Source organism: Triticum dicoccoides, chromosome 7A, assembly GCF_002162155.2.
Source record: "Triticum dicoccoides isolate Atlit2015 ecotype Zavitan chromosome 7A, WEW_v2.0, whole genome shotgun sequence".
Lineage (NCBI taxonomy): Eukaryota > Viridiplantae > Streptophyta > Magnoliopsida > Poales > Poaceae > Triticum > Triticum dicoccoides.
This window is the reverse complement of record NC_041392.1, coordinates 624,329,674-624,338,642: the sequence shown is the minus strand read 5'-3', so window position 1 is coordinate 624,338,642 and position 8,969 is coordinate 624,329,674. Positions and strand designations below refer to the sequence as shown.

The 8,969-nt window shown below is 41.9% G+C and overlaps 1 long non-coding RNA gene across 1 annotated transcript; it reads right to left on the bottom strand.

Annotated features, from left to right (window-relative positions):
• Positions 1-7,211: 7,211 nt before the first annotated feature.
• Positions 7,212-7,762, bottom strand: LOC119330669. Its single transcript, XR_005160205.1, has 3 exons — positions 7,710-7,762; positions 7,390-7,496; positions 7,212-7,291 (listed from the first exon to the last, which is right to left on the bottom strand). It is a non-coding gene; the product is annotated as an uncharacterized LOC119330669 (long non-coding RNA).
• Positions 7,763-8,969: the final 1,207 nt, after the last annotated feature.

The following is an 8,969-nucleotide window of genomic DNA, read 5'->3' as shown; positions in this document are numbered from 1 at the left end:
TATGAAGTCTCCAACAAGTTCTGTAGCTAAAAGATGGAGGAGAATAGCTCAAGCAGTGAGCATGTGCTCAGATTGTCTGGGTACTACAATCGCTTGAATCAAGTGGGAGTTAATCTCCAGATAAAATAGTGATTGACAGAATTCTCTAGTCACCATCACCAAGTTAGTAGAACTTCGTGATAAACTATGATATGCAAGGGATAACGGAAACGATTACCAAGCTCTTCGTAATGCTGAAATCGACGAAGGTAGAAATCAAGAAAAATATCAAGTGTTGATGGTACACAAGACCACTAGTTTCAAGAAAAGGGCAAAGGAAAGAAGGGGAACTTCAAGAAGAACGGCAAGCAAGTTGCTGCTCAAGTGAAGAAGCCCAAGTCTGGTCCTAAGCCTGAGACTAAGTGCTTCTACTGCAAAGGGACTGGTCACTGGAAGCGGAACTGCCCCAAGTATTTGGCGGATAAGAAGGATGGCAAAGTGAACAAAGGTATATTTGATATACAGATTATTGATGTGTATTTTACTAGTGTTCGTAGAAACCCCTCGGTATTTGATACTGGTTCAGTTGCTAAGAGTAGTAACTCGAAACGGGAGTTGCAGAATGAACATAGACTAGTTAAGGGTGAAGTGATGATGTGTGTTGGAAGTGGTTCCAAGATTGATATGATCATCATCACACACTCCCTATACTTTTGGGATTAGTATTAAACTTAAATAAGTGTTATTTGGTGTTGTGTTGAGCATGAATATGATTTGATCATGTTTATTGCAATACGGTTATTCGTTTAAGTAAGAGAATAAATTGTTGTTCTGTTTACATGAATAAAACCTTATATGGTTACACACCCAATGAAAATGGTTCGTTGGATCTCGATCGTAGTGATACACATATTCATAATGTTGAAACCAAAAGATGCAAAGTTAATAATGATGGTTCAATTTATTTTTGGCACTACCATTTAGATCATATTGGTGTAAAGCGCATGAAGAAAATCCATGCTGATGGGCTTTTGGAATCACTTGATTATGAATCAGTTGATGCTTGCGAACCATGCCTCATGGGCAAGATGACTAAGACTCCGTTCTTCGGAACAATGGAGCAAGCAACATATTTGTTGGAAATCATACATACTGATGTATGTGGTCCGATGAATATTGAGGCTCATGGCATGTATCATTATTTTCTGATCTTTACAGATGATTTGAGCAGATATGAGTATATCTACTTGATGAAACACAAGTCTGAAACATTTGAAAAGTACAAAGATTTTCAGAGTGAAGTGGAGAATCATCGTAACAAAAATAAAAGTTTCTACGATATGATCGCAGAAGTAAAATATTTGAGTTATGAGTTTGGCCTTCAGTTAAAAACAATGTGAAATAGTTTCACTACTCACGCCACCTGGAACACCACAACATAATGGGGTGTCTGAACGTCATAACCGTACTTTATTAGATATGGTGCGATCTATGATGTCTCTTACCGATCTACCACTATCGTTTTGGGGTTATGCATTAGAGACAGCTGCATTCACGTTAAATAGGGCACCATCTAAATTCGTTGAGACGACACCGTATGAACTATGGTTTGGCAAGAAACCTAAGATGTTGTTTCTTAAAGTTTGAGGTTGCAATGCTTATGTGAAAAAGTTTCAACCTGATAAGCTCTAACCCAAATCGAAGAAGTGCGTCTTCATAGGATACCCAAAATAAAATGTTGGGTACACCTTCTATCATAGATCTGAAGGCAATATATTCGTTGCTTTGAATGGATCCTTTCTAGAAAAGGAGTTTCTCTCGAAAGAAGTGAGTGGGAGGAAAGTAGAACTTGATGAGGTAACTGTACCTGCTCCCTTATTGGAAAGTAGTTCATCATAGAAATCTGTTCCTGTAACTACTACACCGATTAGTGAGGAAGCTAATGATGATGATCATGTAACTTTAGATCAAGTTACTACCAAACCTCGTAGGTAAACCAGAGTGAGATCCACACCAGAGTGGTACGGTAATCCTGTTCTGGAGGTCATGTTACTTGACCATGACGAGCCTACGAATTATGAGGAAGTGATGATGAGCCCAGATTCCGCGAAATGGCTTGAGGCCATGAAATCTGAGATGAGATCCATGTATGAGAATAAAGTATGGACTTTGATTGACTTGCCCAATGATCGGCGAGCCATTGAGATTAAATGGATCTTCAAGAGGAAGACGGACACTGATAGTAGTGTTACTGTCTACAAAGCTAGAATTGTCGCAAAAAGGTTTTCGACAAGTTCAAGGTGTTGACTATGATGAGACTTTCTCACTCGTATCTATGCTTAAGTCTGTCCGAATCATGTTAGCAATTGCCGCATTTTATGAAATCTGGCAAATGGATAAACAAAACTGCATTCCTTAATGGATTTATTAAAGAAGAGTTGTATATGATGCAACCAAAAGGTTTTGTCAATCCTAAAGGTATTAACAAAATATGCAAGCTCCAGCGATCCATCTATGGACTGGTGCAAGCATCTCGAAGTTGGAATATACGCTTTGATAAGTTGATCAAAGCATATTGTTTTATACAGACTTGGGGTGAAGCCTGTATTTACAAGAAAGTGAGTGGGAGCACTACAACATTTCTGATAAGTATATGTGAAAGACATATTGTTGATCGAAGATAATGTAGAATTATTCTGCAAAGCATAAAGGAATGTTTGAAAGGGGTTTTTCAAAGAAAGACCTCGGTGAAGCTGCTTACATATTGATCAACAAGATCTATAGAGATAGATCAATACGCTTGATAAGTTTTTTCAATGAGTACATACCTTGACAAGATTTTGAAGTAGTTCAAAATGGAACAGTCAAAAAGGAGTTCTTGCATGTGTTACAAGGTGTGAAGTTGAGTAAGACTCAAAACCCGACCACGGCAGAACATAGAGAGAGAATGAAAGTCATTCCCTATGCCTCAACCATAGGTTCTATAAAGTATGCCATGCTGTGTACCAGACCTATTGTATACCCTACCCTGAGTTTGGCAAAGGAGTACAATAGTGATCTAGGAGTAGATCACTGGACATTGGTCAAAATTATCCTTAGTGGAATAAGGATATGTTTCTCAATTATGGAGGTGACAAAAGGTTCGTCGTAAAGGGTTACGTCGATGCAAGTTTTGACACTGATCCAGATGACTTTAAGTCTCAATCTGGATACATATTGAAAGTGGGAGCAATTAGCTAGAGTAGCTCCATGCAGAGCATTGTTAACATAGAAATTTGCAAAATACTTACGGATCTGAATGTGGCAGACCCATTGGCTAAACTTCTCTCACAAGCAAAACATGATCACACCTCAGTACTCTTTGGGTGTTAATCACATAGCGATGTGAACTAGATTATTGACTCTAGTAAAACCTTTGGGTGTTGGTCACATGTCGATGTGAACTATGGGTGTTAATCACATGGTGATGTGAACTATTGATGTTAAATCACATGGCGATGTGAACTAGATTATTGACTCTAGTGCAAGTGGGAGTCTGAAGGAAATATGCCCTAGAGGCAATAATAAAGTTATTATTTATTTCCTTATATCATGATAAATTTTTATTATTCATGCTAGAATTGTATTAACCGGAAACATAATACATGTGTGAATACATAGACAAACAGAGTGTCACTAGTATCCTCTACTTGACTAGCTCATTGATCAAAGATGGTTATGTTTCCTAACCATAGACATGAGTTGTCATTTGATTAACGGGATCAAATCATTAGGAGAATGATGTGATTGACTTGACCCATTCTGTTAGCATAGCACTTGATCGTTTAGTTTGTTGCTATTGCTTTCTTCATGACTTATACATGTTCCTATGACTATGAGATTATGCAACTCCCGTTTACCAGAGGAACACTTTGTGTGCCACCAAACGTCACAACGTAACTGGGTGATTATAAAGGTGCTCTACAGGTGTCTCCGAAGGTACTTGTTGGGTTGGCGTATTTCGAGATTAGGATTTGTCACTCCGATTGTCGGAGAGGTATCTCTGGGCCCTCTCGGTAATGCACATCACTTAAGCCTTGCAAGCATTGCAACTAATGAGTTAGTTGCAGGATGATGTATTACGGAACGAGTAAAGATACTTGCCGGTAACGAGATTGAACTAGGTATTGAGATACCGACAATCGAATCTCGGGCAAGTAACATACCGATGACAAAGGGAACAACGTATGTTGTTATGCGGTCTGACCGATAAAGATCTTCGTAGAATATGTGGGAGCCAATATGAGCATCCAGGTTCCTCTGTTGGTTATTGACCGGAGACGTGTCTCGGTCATGTCTACATTGTTCTCGAACTCATAGGGTCCGCACGCTTAAGGTTTCGATGACAGTTATATTATGAGTTTATGAGTTTTGATGTACCGAAGGAGTTCGGAGTCCCTGATGAGATCGGGGACATGACGAGGAGTCTCGAAATGGTCGAGACGTAAAGATCGATATATTGGACAACAATATTCGGACATCAGAAAGGTTCCGAGTGATTCGGGTATTTTTCGGAGAACCAGAGAGTTACGGGAATACGTATTGGGCCTTATTGGGCCATACGGGAAAGAAGGAAAAGGGCCTCAAGGGTGTCCGCACCCCTCCCCTTGGTCTGGTCCGAATTGGACTAGGGAAGGGGGGCGCCCCCTTCCTTCCTTCTCCTTTTCCCTTCCTCTTTTCCTATTCCATATGGGAGGTGGAATCCTACTAGGACTAGGGAGTCCTAGTAGGACTCCACACTTGGCGCGCCCCTCCTAGGGCCGGCCTCCTCCTCCCTTGCTCCTTTATATACGGGTGCAGGGGGCACCCCAAAGACACAACAATTGATCATTGATCTCTTAGCCGTGTGCGGTGCCCCCCTCCATCATAATCCTCGATAATATTGTAGCGGTGCTTAGGCAAAGCCCTGCGACGGTAGAACATCAAGATTGTCACCACGCCGTCGTGCTGACGGAACTCATCCCCGACACTTTGCTGGATCGGAGTCCGGGGATCGTCATCGAGCTGAATGTGCTAGAACTCGGAGGTGTCGTAGTTTCGGTGCTTGATCGGTCGGGCCGTGAAGACGTACGACTACATCAACCGCGTTGTGCTAATGCTTCCGCTTCCGGTCTACGAGGGTACGTAGACAACACTCTCCCCTCTCGTTGCTATGCATCACCATGATCTTGCGTGTGCGTAGGAAAATTTTGAAATTACTACGTTCCCCAACACTATGAACCTCTCAGAGGTCATGGAGGCCAAATTTCATGTTGTTACAGGTCATCTTGAATGTAAGTACATCCATACCAACCTCAAGTCCTGTTTTCAGGAGAAATTTCTTCCATCCATGCTTGAACAAGATGCGGCCATTCATGTGCTTGTTCGTTACTCAGTCCTAGTGGACCACTGCTTGCCAAACCATAGTCTCGTCAGTCCATGCTTGGGATATCCAAATGACAAGCTACTTCCTTTGGTTTTTCTAGATGAACATAGACTACATGCAAAAAAGTGTGAGTGTTATGGTCCCAGTTACGAAAAATAGCACAAGAACAAAAAGAAAACAACTGAGGAAAATAAATGCATCCTATAGAGCGACATAAATCGAAAAACAGTGTGTGCAACAGAATGCATGTAACTGAACCTAAGGTTAAAACCAGACGTTGTTCATGAAACAATAAAATCTAGTGAATGGAGAACTTAGTATTCACTTCTGAAGCTAAGCATGAACATTATGAATATACACACAGAAAAAAGAGGGGGAAATAATGACTAAACAAGGACTGAAAAGGTTATAGGAGTAGAGGTTAATTATCTAGACATCAAATGTGAATGATCAAGAAGACTCAAAGAAAAAATCACAAGGCAACATAAAAATGAAGCAATTGAAAAAAGGTAGACTTGTTTCCATCAGGGGCAAAAGAGTGAAGCAAAGGACTCCAGAAAAATCGAGAACAAAATTAATGGAATAAATAAAGCAGCTCCCAAAAAATCTCCTCGCGTCACAGGGAAGAGAGATACAAACAATGGCTGAAGTAATTAGGATAAAATAGAAAATAGTGACAGGACTTATACAATGATCTCCTACCTCCAAGATAGACTGAGGGACTGAAGATAAAGAAAGAACGAATGAAAACAGAAAAAAGATAGAAGTGCATATTGAAGAAAGAGAGAGCAGACACTAGAAAATTACAACTGATAATTATGAAAAGTTTGCCACCCTCTATAAAAATGACAAGATTGAGAATAGTAAGGCGTATAAATTAAGAATGAAAGTAAACCGAGAGATGAAAAGATTGAAAACCACATATAGTCAAAAGACTGAAAACCACATGAGTCAAAAAGTACTTATTGGAAACTAAACCTGAAGTACTGAGACTAAAAACAAGACTATTTGTGAATCATTATCTAACTACGCAACTTCAAGCTAGACAAAAGAAACACATAATGGATGATGAGAAAACACTACCCACTACCACGCCTAACTCTCACATGAGTATGGTGGGACTCTCCTTATCAAGAGAATAGTCGCCTCGTCTAAATAGTGAGTTGCCTACCACAATTTGTATATATGCATTTGTATATGTGATATGCTAAACTGAACATCATAGAGATAAAACCATTGAGCTGGTCCAGACATTAGCATTGCCAATAAAAATACTTTACCTACCATCAGATCACTTCATGTGGTCTGTGCGTTTAGTCCCGAGGCCATATCCATCTCCCCTCAACATACAGAAAGCAAAATATCTAACAAAAGGGAAAGCAACAAAAAAACTTCTCTATTGGTTAAAATACTGAGCTAGGCAAGTTGAATATTTAAGGCATTGCCATGTGTTCATTGTCAAATAATCAATGTTTTAGCACACGATACACAATAACGAACTGCATGCATCTCATAGCTACATAGAGGAACTCCGGATCATGGCTGCTCAGTTCAAAGTGGATATTAACAAACAGAAAAAGGAGAAGTTATCACAGCATCTGTCAAGCTGCAACATTAGCTTGCTAATACTTATTAGGTATGCAACACATAACATACTTTAAGCCTCAAGCCATCAACAATTCCAGGTCCAGGAATTATATGAGCATCAATAATACCAAGTATATTGCTCTCATGTGTAGAATATTCATCTTGAAAGGAAAAAAACTAAGCATACTACGCGAATATGCAAATAGAATGGAAGGATAGGGAATAACACAGTTCTCACCATTCGTCTTGCATAATGAATGTATTTTCAATGTCGGCAAACTTGCGGTTCTCGAAGATCAAAAGGTTGCGCTTCTCAGCAATCTTCAAAAAGAGTTCATAAGATCCCATTATATAAAGGATGCTGAATTTGCATATTCAATAGTGAACAACTCTGGTAACTAAATAAAGGAGGCATCTACCCATAATCATAAGAGAATTACATCCTGTACTTGCTAAACTGATCCTTCTCCTAGTAGTTGGCGTCCTCCCCCTCCATAAACATGGCATAAATCATCCATCAACAGAGCTTAAAATAGGATGGAAGGTGAAAAAAGCTCGTCAAGTTGAACCCACAAGCATGGACACTATACAATATTAGAAGAAAAAGCATGGGAAATGTCATAGCTAGTAAAGCAGGAGCATTGCTACTCAAACCTAAAAAAATTGAGGATTGCAACTTAGATCTAATAAAAAGTTCACAGCATTGAAGTTCATATGAACATCAATTCACTGTAACTACCTTTCTGGGCGGGTCACCTCGCTCTCGTGTAAACCGCAGCCACCGCCCAGCGCCGCCGCCTTCCTCTTCTCTGCTGAGCACTTTACACCGACCTCCGTGCCCTCGCCTCTCGCCTCCGGCCTCGGTGCGAACATCAATTCACTGTAACTACCTTTCTGGGTGGGTTGGTGGACGGAGCAGATGGCTTCGGTGGAATGAATTTGACAAATGAATCAACCTTCCTCTAGAAATAAGGAAGGAAGTTTCGTTCATTCATTTGAAAAACAGCAGCAGTAGTGTATGTAGCATCTTGATCCATGGAAGAAGGTGGGGGAGTAGGAAGGGACCTTGTGCGTGGGGTAGTCATGGCCGTGGTCGAGCTGGACGACGTCTCCGTCGAGCTCGTCCATGGAAGGTAGCAAGGAGCTGCTGCAGGTCGCCTGCTACTGCTACGGACAACAGAAAAAGAAATCAGGGGTACGATCCGATCTGATGTGAGAGAGGAGCTTAGTCGGGGAAAGGGAGAGCTCACCGTTACAACTGGGCGAACGGAGAGGTGGAGGATGGACGCGGAGGAGGGGATCTGTGCCCGGGAGCCGTCACGCCGCCGCGCCCATGGAGACGCTACTGCTACTACTGCAGATCGAGAAAGCAAAGAAATTAGGGGAAGGATGTGAGAGAGAGGAAGGAGAGGAGAGGTTACGGAGAGCCCCGGTGTTCTACCCCTACTGAGGCGCATCTCTGCTCTAACGCGGGGAGAAGGAAGGGGGCCGACGGCACGGGGAGGAGGTGAGGGCGTCAAGGCGCTGAGGCGTGTGAGGAGAGGGTGCGGCGGTGTGGGAGAGGATGGAACGGGGAGGAGACAAGGCGAAGGGGGCGCGGGGATCGGGCGAGAAGGTTTGGCGGCTAGGGTTTGACCTTTTTGCTTGTTCTCGAGGTCGAGCGTGGGGTGCGGGCGGAGGGGACTGGCGAATCCCTCGGGGACATGGGAAAGGCACACCCAACCAATGAGTGCACGAGATGAGCCCACCAGTCATATGCCAATGAAAATGATCATGGGTGAAAATTGGATTTGACCACGAAGTGAAGATCTGACGGCCCAAATGCGTCTGATGGACGATCCCACATCCAGAAGTGGACCAAATCGAGGGAGCTTTGTGGAGCCAAGTTGGCTAGCAACTTTATATGTTAAAATTTCAAGCATCCGCAACTACAACAAAAGTATTAAGGTAGACCTAACCATAGCATGAAACATATGAATCCAAATCAGCCCCTTACGAA